Source organism: Salvelinus sp. IW2-2015, linkage group LG35 (assembly GCF_002910315.2).
Source record: "Salvelinus sp. IW2-2015 linkage group LG35, ASM291031v2, whole genome shotgun sequence".
In the NCBI taxonomy this organism is placed as follows: domain Eukaryota; kingdom Metazoa; phylum Chordata; class Actinopteri; order Salmoniformes; family Salmonidae; genus Salvelinus; species Salvelinus sp. IW2-2015.
The window spans coordinates 13010821-13023293 of NC_036874.1; positions in this window are offsets into that span (position 1 = coordinate 13010821).

Consider the following 12473-nt stretch of genomic DNA (forward strand, 5'->3'; position numbering starts at 1 on the left):
AGTCCACATCACTTGCCATTTGTTGAATAAATCCAKCGACATCCCCAAAAGAATGGAAAAGATACATCTGGAAATGTGGTTGTTTTCCATTTTCCATACAAAACAGACGCCATGGGGCTTGATCTGGACAGACGAACACGTTTGAGCTCTTAAAAAAAATCGGACAAATAACGGATGATGGCAGCTCAGTGTCTGTAGCCAGGGCATATGTTAGAGCCAGTCATAGGGCTGTAGGTTTAATGTGTCTCTGTAAACACACTGAGCTCTGTCTAAACAGGACTCCATCGACCAGCCTGTAATCATGATGAGCATGTCTTTCTCTCTCTCTCTCTCTCTCTCTCTCTCTCTCTCTCTCTCTCCCCACTGGATTAGTCAACACTTGGTCTGTCTGCTGTACTGTAAGCTGTCTCTGATCTTATGACCATGTCCTAGCTGTTAGAATGTATGTTAAGACTTAGCATTGGAACACGATGCCTAATATGTGCCTTTACCATTTTCTTCGAAAGGCAACTGTCTCAAAATAATGTCCAATGGAGGAAATGTAGAGCCGAGTTTCCCAGACACAGATTAGTAAGTAGTTCTGGACTAAAAAGCAGTCCTCAATCGAGATTATCCCTTGAAAGCGTTTTTTGTTGTTGTCCAGGACTAGGCTTAATCTGTGTATAAGAAACCGGCCCATGGAGTAAAAATTCTCATGAATTAAACAACACACAGGTATAAGACATAATAATGCAATGAAATAAAACACATGAACCAGAGTAGAGAAACAGAACAATATTACAGGTATCCACTGCTTCCAGACACATCCCACTGGGCACACACTGGTTGAATCAACGTCGTTTCCACGTCTTTTCAATGAAATGACGTTGAACCAACGTGGAACAGGCGTTGAATTGACGTCTGTGCCCAGTTGGATGCGTCTACAACACATTTAAAGCCAACCACGTCTCCGTGAAAAAACGGAATAAACAAAGGTCAAAATTAATCAAATAAACCAGAACACTGTTGAACTCCTTGTTTCCTCCACATCCCTGTATTCATTATGTACAATAACATCACAACATCCGTGTGCCTGTGAGACTGTGTCCACAAATAACAAGCTAGAGTCACTAACAGGCTCTGCTTTCCCTCTCTCTCTCCCTCTCCCTCTATCTCTCTCTCTCTCTCCCTCTACCTCAGAGGAACAACCATGTAACCTAGCCATGGAGAGAGAGAGAGAGTTGGACAGAGAAAAAAAAAGAGAGAGAGAGAGAGAGCAGTGGAACGTGGAGGGCAGTTGCCATGTACTACCCCATTTTAAACCATCACAATATGTATGGGGGACATTTTTACTTATTTTGCATCGTAATTATTTTCCACCCCAAAGGTTGCTTCAGGCAACGTCAACCACTGCGTTAGCGGCACATTGCATTATTTATTTGTGTTCGGGCAGGCGGATGGATACCCCAACACCGGGGAGACTTGTGTTTTGGGGGCCTCTCACTGTCAACTTCTAGCATTGTGGGAGGCAGTTGGTTGTTGGTTGGGCAAGGCCGGCCTTTTTAGCAGGGAGGTAGAGCTCACGTAGATAAAGCGTTTGGCTCTAGGGCAAAAGAGAGTGGAGCGTGACCGTGGTGTGGCACTGGGGACTGGAGTGTATGTGTCATGACTAGACCCATATCTATGGTTGAGTGCAGGCCCTCCCCAATGCAGGAGTCAACTGGCCAGGAGGTTGGTGGTGTGACATATTGAGCATTTATGGGGTCTATAGGTAACCTGGTATATTGTTTACTACCATGTGTAAATAGTACAAAACACATGAAGACTTGTTGTGGAGATAGATGGTCCTCAGTCGATTACCCCTGGGTAACATAGTTAAATAGAGCTAGCTGCAGTATGCGGACCAGTTCATATTATATTATACCTAGCTAGGCCCCCAGTGAATTGATAAAAGGGTTATTAGGCTACTGTACACCGAACAGCATTGGGTTGCATGTGTTTTCTGCATGTCATGCTTCTAGGCAGTGTGGATCATGCCCCAGTGATTGTGACGTCTCAGAAGGTAATACCCAGGTGTCCCCCTCTCTGTAGAACCGCCCAGAAACCGAAACCTCCAGCTCGCGCTCTGCTACCCATCACCCACCTGACCTGTCAGCCCAGGCCAATCTCCCTCTCCCCTTTCTCCTTCTTTCCTCCCTCCCTTCCCTAGACTGACAGCTGAACCACTGTCCCTGTCATGGCTCCTCAGCGTCCCCCCTCCGTCTCTCCATCCCTCCACCTCCCTCTCCTAGCACTACTACAACAGCAGCAACATCAACAACATCAACTCCTCGCTCCTCTCTATCTATCTCTCTCTCTCTCTCTCGCCGGTTCGGCCACACGAGACGCTCAGGCGCCTCTGTGACATGACAGCGACAACGTGCTGATGCTTTGGCAAGCACCCACACCCCTCCTACTCCCCTTCCTTCCCCTGTCCCCCCAAGGCGAGATCCAAGCTCCTCTTTCACTCTCTCACCTTAGCACAGATCCAGTGGACCGGAGAGGCAGACAGACAGAGGGAGAGAGAGAGTCACTCCATTCTTGCTTTCTCTTTCTCATTCTCTTTCTCTCTCATGTCCTGGGAGCGTTAGGCCTAATGGGAGCTGACACCGCTGAAGCGACCCGGATGGACGGAGGGAAGGGGCAGCATATTGCAAGCGGCAGCAATCCAATTATTTTTCTGGCTGATAAGTGCGGCGCTTGTTTARGGCTGCCAGGCTAGGGTAAGGAAGATGGTGTAGTGGGAGACTGGGGCTGAGGTTTTGAGTGTGTGGCTGGGGTTGGAGGGACTGGGGAAGCTGGGGATGGGGATGGGAAGGGCTGCATGGCTGGCATGCCCAGATCTGGCAGGAAGGCCTGATCTGTCACACTCAAACAGCCAAGGCTACTCAGCCAGGCTTAGGGATAGTGCTGAAGACAGTATCTGTGTGTTGGTGGATGGGAGGGTAGATTGTGTGTATGTGTTTTGTGTGTGTGTGTACAGTGTGTGTGGTGTGGTGTGTGTGTGTGTGTGTGTGTGTGTGTGTGTGTGTGTGTGTGTGTGTGTGTGTGTGTGTGTGTGTGTGTGTGTGTGTGTGTGTGTGTGTGTGTGTGTGTGTGTGTGTGTGTGTGTGTGAGTGTGTCTGTCTGTGCCTTTGTGATGTATTCTTCTATGTGGTACATACACTCCTTGCTGTCCCCCACTCTCCTTGTCTAGTAACGGTCCCTGCCCTTGCTTTGACAGATATAGGATTGCTGTGGATTTTGTGAACGCTCAGATGCCTCAGTGTACAAGGGGAGAGCTGATCACTGGCGAGAGAAATTAGCAATTGTGTCCCTGTGCATATGTGCATGTGTGCAGAAACAGCATATGGTTGGATGACAAAGTGCTTTGCGCCAGTCACTTTGAGCCAGAGCTGCAGTATAACAAGCAGAGAGCCTTTGAGCGCTGAACCGTTGGAAGAGAGTTTGTGTGCGTGTGTGCGCGCGTCCGTGCTTATGAGTATGTGTGCGTGCATGTGAGAGAGAGAGAAAGAAAAGACAGACAGACAGACAGACAGACTGACAGAGGGGGGGGGCACTGTATATGTGCAATAAGTATATAAAAACATGGGCCATATCCGAAATTTGGCTTGCCTACTGCTTACTAAAACGGCATACTGTGTACTAATCATATTACATACTATTTTGAACGTACTGTTAAGGAAAAGGTCTGCAGTAAGCAACACATATCCTCATGCTGCTCATTCTGAGAAGGCATCGTCGAATGCGCAATCGCTCTAGTTCCCCACCATTCTGATGATCAGCTGTTGTCAAACACGCCAGTGAGAAAAGACGATTCTCTTCCTCAACAGTTTGCAGCGAATTCTACTTGATGAATAGCCGAAATGAGCATGACATCCTGGCATTTAAAGCGTACTACATTTTCCAAAGTTCACATACTATCAAATCATGCATCACATATTTCCCTCAAGAGTCCTATAAATGCCATAATTATCACATTAAACACCATTGTAGGAGACCCATTCCCTCTACGCATGACTGTCAGTTCTTGTCTAAACAGAAAAGGTATCGTGGTTCTTGACAACCCATAATTTCCCCTGTCGCGTGTGTCTTAACGTTGTAATAAGTGTCACAACCTGTAGAGCGGCTTCGTTACAACGGCGCCCGTTTTCCTATGTATACGCTTCAGTGAGCGCCGTAGCAAATGTCGCCAGACACGGCTGTAAACAAGGAAGTGCCCCTCAAAGATTCGGCATCACACATGCAATGGGGGCTTGCAGTACCTGGGAGGAAGGAGTGGTATTGTACAATATGACCCAGGATACATGCAAGGTTACCCTTTAACTCCGCCTCTCTTCTCTCTCTCTATCCCTATTCTCTCACCTCTTCTCTCTTCTGTACCAAAATTATTTTKGGGGGGAACTGAGTGGAAGCTGGAAATGTGCAGTTTCAAGGTCCCCCTAGCGAGGAACCCGGTACAGAGGGGGTTTCTAACCGGGAGGGAGTCCCTCAAATGCTTTAATTAATGTGAGTACAGGAGACCCCGCAGGCTTGTTGAAATAGACCAAACAGTAGAAGAAAGAAGAATAGCTAATTAGGCCTATAATGTTGCTGACCGTGCTGCTTCCACAGCGGGGCTGAGTGTTATTGACATTAGAAGGACAATGAGATCTGGATTCAAGGGACTTATTCCCTTTCCGTTTGCGTGCTCCTGCCTATAGGCGTTCACTGAGCTAGAGACACATTTTTACAGAACATGATCTACAAACGACAGTGTGTAGAATGTTGTGGTGTTGCTGTATTTGTTTGCCTCCCAGTGTACTGGACGCACTGTTTTGAAAAAGAGAGAGTGTGGCCTTTACTGCTTGTGTGAATACCAAAAGGTATATGAACTCAAGCGCGTGTGTGTATATGTGTCCTAGTGCCTCCCCTTTATTTCGGTGCAATGCAGAACAGGAGTTTTTAATGCATTACATGTTCCTGGCCCGGGCAAAAGGGAGAGTGGGAGGAGAGGGAGAGAGGGAGAGAGGGAGAGAGGGAGAGAGGGATCAATAGTATTGACCTGTTTACCTTAGTGCAGAGCACACGAGCCAGCGCTCTGGTTTACCACTTGAAACATTAAACCAGACTATTAGTAATACCTTGGTCTAGCTCTTTAGAGATTGACCACACAGCACGGTAGTATAACGGACATGGGGAAAGAGAAGGAGAGAGAGGGAGGAGAGGGGTATAGAGAGAGGGAGAGAGAGAGAGGAGAGGGGTATAGAGAGGGGGAGAGAGAGAGAGGAGAGGGGTATAGAGAGAGAGAGCAACGCTGGACGTAATCCTCAGGATTAAACCCGCCAGGCTTTTACCAGCGCTAGCCTCCGGACCTGATGTGGTCACTCAAGCCTGACGTCGAACTGCAGGGCATTGTGGTCCGTCCGCCTCAAGCAAGCTCCCCCGGGCGCTTTTGTGATCCCCGTCGACCCCCTTCACACCTCCTCCCACTAAAACAGAATTTCTTTAAATGCTTATTTTTTTTGTTTTCTGCTTCCTTTTCTATCGCTTCTATTGCCTCTGTGGCTTGTTTGTCCATTGATTTTTATCTCTCTCCCTCTCTCAAGGCACAGCCCCACTCCTCCCCTCCTCCCTCCTTCCACTCCTCTGCATCTCCAAATCTCCCCCTCTCCCCTCTGTTGTTGATCCACACTGATTTATTTATTTATTTGAATCTCGTTGCCCAGGTAATTTGTACGGGGTAATGACTTTCTGTGAATCTACATTGAACTCATTTTTTCAGACCTTTGCACTTTTCTGCGTCCCCACTTTCTGCTCCCCCCCTCTCTCTCTCTCTCTCTCTCTCTCTCTCTCTCTCTCTCTCTCTCTAACACACTTTCTATCTATCTTTATTTTCTTTCTTTCTCCCTCTCTTGCTCCTTCTCTGTCCTCTGTTTATTTAAAATTCCCCTAGATATCAGCGGTGAAGGGGGAAGAGGATGGGGAGGGGGGAAGCTGGCCTGGCAGAAGGTCTCTGTAGCCCGCCTGAGAAGGTGATTGACACCTGGCTCTCCACGGTGGACTTTTCCTCCCTCCTTCCCTCCCTCCCTCTGGTAGGGGAACAGGGGGCATGGGGAAAGCTGAGAAGTGCAGGCAGAGTGGCGGTTGTTTTGCTTTAAAAATATTTGATATATCTTTTCTATTTTTTGGTCTTCCTTGTCCTTTTAAGATCCAGTCAAAATGACCATTCCTAATTCAGGAGGTACAGAGAAGGAGAGAGGGAGGCCTTTTCTTACGCAAAATGATCCCCGTGCCTCATTAGCTGGAAATATAAGGGAAGGAAGGGGCGAGGGGGCAACGATGGGGATTGGGATGTCTCGAGGGGGTCTCTCTCCCCACCACATCTCCCCCCACCTGGAGACCTCACCCTCTCCCCTTCTCTTCTTCCTCCCCCTATCTCTCTCTCTTGGCAGGCTAGGCTGTATTAGTATTCATAGTGTGACTCTGTCACTGGGGTAAACAAGGGCCTGGCTGACTCCAACACCCAGCTGGCACACTGTCTCCAGTCTGCAGTGCTGGAGCCGGACTTAGGGATCACAACAACAACCACAGGAGCCCTAGTGACACTGGGCTGCATCCCAAACGGCACCCTATTCCCTACTTAGCACATTGAATTTGACTAAGGGCCCAATAGGTCTCTGGTCAGAAGTATTGCACTATACAGGAAATAGGGTGCTATTTGGGACACAGCCTGATAGACAGGGAGACAGGTACTGTATAAGGTGGGAGAGAGAATGGAGGGAGTGGACAGATGTTTGTCAGACTGGACTGGGGTGGACATTTGTTTTTATTGATATATCCTAAAGATACTGTATGAAGGCTAAAATCCACACCCACTATACTGCTGGCTTGTGGATGAAACTAAACAGGGTCGGTCCTGGTCGGTTAAATTCCCAATCTGGCACTCATATCATCACGGCCACCTAATCATCCCGAGACTTCAATTGGCTAATTCATCCCCCCTCCTCTCCCCTGGAACTATTCCCCAGGTTGTTGCTGTAAATGAGAATGTGTTCTCAGTCAGCTCMCCCCACCACCCACACACATACACACCTTCCTTACTTCTTCCCTTGAAATAATTCAGAGGTCATCCCGGTATTCATCTTCCTTAATCATGCATATGAACGTGACCTTGGCAAGGCCTCGGGCACTCTGCGACATGTCGCTCCAACCCATCCAGTATGCTTTGCATCTCTGATTGCGTTAAACCATGTTTTGGTATCATCAGCATACATAAGATCAACAGCCCCATGCACTAANCCAGTATGCTTTGCATCTCTGATTGCGTTAAACCATGTTTTGGTATCATCAGCATACATAAGATCAACAGCCCCATGCACTAAGCAGGACAAAATGGTGATTCGCTGAGACCTTAAAAAGCCCCCTGGCTTTTGAAAATAAAATCAACATAATTCAGGTGAAGGTCAAAAATGGCAATATGCAGGCTGAAGTAAAGTAGATTAGGCTATCAAGCAAATCTAGCAAAACCACAAGAGTTGTAGCCAGCTAGCATAACAGCGAGCTTTAAAAGCCTGGGCATTATTATTATGATGCGTTTATCCATGCAGAGTGGCTTGGTCCCGATGGACGCCCCCTAAATGAAGGGGTTAACCTTGAACAAGCCATCTCTGTGTTCATTAGCGTGACGTGGTACTTATCTGCGATAACGCTGCCAAAGAGGATACACAGGCCCAAGTCAGTGCTGTTGGAGAGGAGAGTTCACCGTTAGCATTTAGTTAAGGGCGTTGGGGCTCTTAGGGGGGGGGGTCTGTTCTGCTCTCAACCCACCCCCTGACGGATATTGCCAGGTTTACCATCACATGCACAGACGAACTTGAGTGTGGTTTTGTGTGTGTGTGCATGTGTATGCTTGCATGCACGTATGTGTGTGTCCCTCTGTGTGTGTTTGCATGCACGTGCACAGGTGTGTGTGTTTGTGAAGCGGTGGGGATGGAGTGGTGGGGGTAAATAAATGAATAAATCAGACAGAGCGTGGTCGATAGTGTCAAAAGCAGATGACAGATCTTAAAGAATGAATATTGATCTTTGTTGGGGCCTTTACTCCGGCGACCTGTGGGAGGTCAGCCTGTGTAATTAGAGATGTGGAGGAGCGCAGGAGCGCTCCCTAAAAGCCTACCCCTGCAACCTCAATCCTAGGAACCAACGCTCCATTTACATACCCTCTATGTCCTCCAGTCCGGACTCCGGACGGACAACTACGGAGTTAGCTGTGTCTGGGTCTGACTGTGACAATGTGCGAATGGTTTAATTGGTATATKGTAATTACTTCACCACCATGGCCTATTTATTGCCTTACCTCCCTTATCTTACCTCATTTGCACACACTGTATATCGACTTTTTCTACTGTATTATTGACTGCATGTTTGTTTATTCCATGTGTAACTCTGTGTTGTTGTATGGGTCGAACTGCTTTGCTTTATTCTTGGCCAGAATAAAGTATTCTTGGCCAGGATGATTCTGGCCAGGATGAAGTTGTTGCAGTTGTAAATGAGAACTTGTTCTCAACTAGCCTACCTGGTTAAATAAAGGTGAAATAAAAATAAATTAAATCTGTGTCATTTTGTCTTTTGATTTTTGATGATGTGTGGATAGATTTGTGATTAGCGATGTGCATTCTTTACAGAAAATCTTGTTTCTATTTGGATTATCTTGTCTCAGGAAGTACACCTGTACTCTGGATCAGTGTTTCCTTACCTATACACACATATTCTTTGCTTTTTCAGGAATACTTGCTGTGATTTTAGCTACAAGAGATGCTGAACATATGTGTTTCATAAGACACTTCATGTCAGGCCAGTGGGTATGTGTGGAGTGAGTTGAAGTGGTAAATGTGAGCTCAATAAGACATGAGTAAGGTGAGGGTTTTTACTGGAGCGGGGCACAGGGATTAAAACCACACTACCCTCAGGCTACACACACGCTGAACAGGGAAAGGACACATTTGATGATGGCAGTTTAAAGATATCTCAACATCTCTCTCTCTCCTCTCTTTCTCTTTATCTCTCTTCTTATGGTGTAAACATACACTACCGTTCAAAAGTTTGGGGTCACTAAGAAATGTCCTTGTTTTTGAAGGAAAAGCCCAGGCTATGCCTAGAAGGCCAGCATCCCGGAGTCGCATCTTCACTGCTGAAGTTGAGACTGGTGTTCTGCGAGTACTATTTAATGAAGCTGCCAGTTGAGGACTTGTGAGGTGTCTGTTTCTCAAACTAGACACTCTAATGTACCTATCCTCTTGCTTGTTTGTGCACCGGGGCCTCCCACTCCTCTTTCTATTTTGCTTAGAGCCAGTTTGTGCTGTTCTGTGAAGGGAGTAGTACACAGCGTTGTGCGAGATCTTTAGTTTCTTGGCAATTTCTCGCATGGAATAGCCTTCATTTCTCAGAACAGGAATACACAGACGAATTTAAGAAGAAAGTTATTTCTTTCTGGCCATTTTGAGCCTGTAATCGAACCCACAAACGCTGATGCTCCAGATACTCAACTTGTCTAAAGAAGGCCAATTTTATTGCTTCTTTAATTAGAACAACAGTTTTCAGCTGTGCTAACATAATTGTAAAAGGGTTTTCTAATGATCAATTAGCCTTTTAAAACTTCTTATGGCTGCAATCCCGGTAACGGGATCGATATGACAACAGCCAGTGAAAGTGCAGGGCGCCAAATTCAAACAACAGAAATCTCATAATTAAAATTCCTCAAACATACATGTGTCTTATATCATTTTAAAGGTAATCTTGTTGTTAATCCCACCAAAGTGTCCGATTTCAAATAGGCTTTTCAGCGAAAGCACCACAAACGATTATGTTAGGTCACCACCAACTCAAAGAAAAATTCAGCCATTTTTCAAGCCAAAGAGAGGAGTCACAAATAGCACAAATAGAGATAAAATGAATCACTAACCTTTGATGATCTTCATCAGATGACACTCAAGGACTTCATATTACAAAATACATATATGTCTTGTTCGATTAAGTTCATATTTATATCCAAAAACTCCGTTTACATTGGCGCCATGTTCAGAAATGCCTCCAAATTATCCGGAGAAATTGCAGAGAGCCACGTCAAATAACAGAAATACTCATCATAAACTTTGATGAAAGATACATGTTTTACATAGAATTAAAGATCATACACTTGTTCTTAACTTCTTGACGCTAGGGGCCAGATTTTTTTTATTTTTTTATAATGTTCCCAACGTAAACAGACTATTTCTCAGGCCCAGATCGTAGAATATGCATACACTTACAGATTAGGATATAAAACACCCAAAGTTTTCAAAACTGTCAAAATATTGTCTGTGAGTATAACAAAACTAATTCTGCAGCAAAAACCTGAGGAAATCCAACCCGGAAGTTGCTTTTTATTTTATTTTTTATCCCTGTTCTGTTGCCTGCCCCTCCTCCATTTAAATCGTAATCAACCAGATTCCTTTCCCAATGGCTTCCTCAGGCTGTGACCAGGCTTTAGACATAGTTTCAGGCTTTTATTTTTGAAAAATTAGCGAGATTTTTCAAAACGAGTCAGGTGTCCTTTGATTAGTTCCTGCGCGCGAGAGGGGTAACTCGACATTTTCTTTCTCTCTTTTCATTGAGTAGGTTATCGTCGGTTGAAATTATTCGATTATGTATGTTAAAAAACAACCTGAGGATTGATTATAAAAAACGTTTGACATGTTCTACGAACATTACGGATACTTTTTGGAATTTGTGTGCTTTTCAGAAACGGAAAGACAGACAGGAACGGAACGAGTGGTTTCTGACCATAACGCGCAACCCAAATGGCGTTTTTTGTTATAAAACTAATATTTATCGAACAAAAGTAACATTTATTGTGTAACTGGGAGTCTCGTGAGTGCAAACATCCGAAGATTATCAAAGGTAAGCGATTAATTTATTGCTTTTCTGACTTTCGTGACCAAGCTAATATAAGGCTAACTGTTCTAGCATTGACTGATACACTCACAAACGCTTGGATTGCTTTCGCTGTAAAGCATATTTTCCAAATCTGACATGATAGGTGGATTACAACAACCTAACCTGTGTTTTGGTATATTTCACTTGTGATTCCATGATTATAAATATTTTTGGATTATTTTTGAATTTGGCGCTCTGCAATTCAGTGGTTGTTTAGGAAAATTATCCCGGTAACGGGATCCGTAGCACCAAGAAGTTAATTAATGCAACCGCTGTGTCAGATTTCAAAAAGCTTTACGGCAAAACACAATATTCAATCATCTGAAAACAGCGTTCAGCCACAAAAGCAAGCCATACAGTTACCCGCCCAAATTGTGCAGTCAACAAAACTCATAAAAAGCATTATAAATCTTCACTTACCTTTGCTGATCTTCATCGGAATGCACTCCCAAGACTCCCACTTCCACAAGAAATGTTTGTTTTTTCCTGTAATGTCCATCATTTATGTCCAAATAGCTATTTTTGTCACGTGTTTGGTATACAAATCCAACGTCAGGAAAGCTCGTTCACTAAAACCTGACGAAAAAAAGTCCAAAAGTCCAAAAGTTCCGTAACAGYCCGTAGAAACATGTCAAACGATGTATTTAATCATTCTTTTGAATGTTGTTAACATAAATCTTGAATAACGTCCCAACCGGAGAATTACATTGACTTCAGATGAGCGATGGAACGGAGCTCCCTCTTATGTGGCAGTGGTGACTCATTCCTGTCTCCTTCGGCCTCCCTTCACAGTAGAGTCATCAGACAAAGTTCTACAGACTGTTGACATCTAGTGGAAGCCGTAGGAAGTGAAAACTCATCCATATCTCGCTGTAATTTCAATGGGAGCTTGGTTGAAAATCTACCAGCCTCAGAATTTCCACTTCCTGTTTGGATTTTTTCTCAGGTTTTTGCCTGCCATATGAGTTCTGTTATACTCACAGACATAATTTAAACAGTTTTAGAAACTTCAGAGTATTTTCTATCCAATACTACTAATAATATGCATATATTAGCAACTATGACTGAGGAGCAGGCCGTTTACTATGGGCACCTCTGTGCACCTTTCATCCAAGCTACTCAATACTGCCCCTGCAGCCATAAGAAGTTAAAATTATAAACTTGGATTTGCTAACACAACGTTCCATTGGAACACAAGAGTGATGGTTGCTGATAATGGGCCTATGTAGATATTCCATTAAAAAAACTGCCGTTTCCAGCTACAATAGTCATTTACAACATTATCAATGTCTACACTGTATTTCTGATCAATTTGATGTTATTTTAAACRACAAAAAATTTGCTTCTCTTTGAAAAACAAGGACGTTTCTAAGTGACCCTAAACTTCTGAACGGTAGTGTACATATACAAACACAAATTCTAAAATAAACATACAGCAACGTGCACAGCTACATACATAGAAAAGCATGTAAGCAGGCGCGCACGCACGCACGCACGCA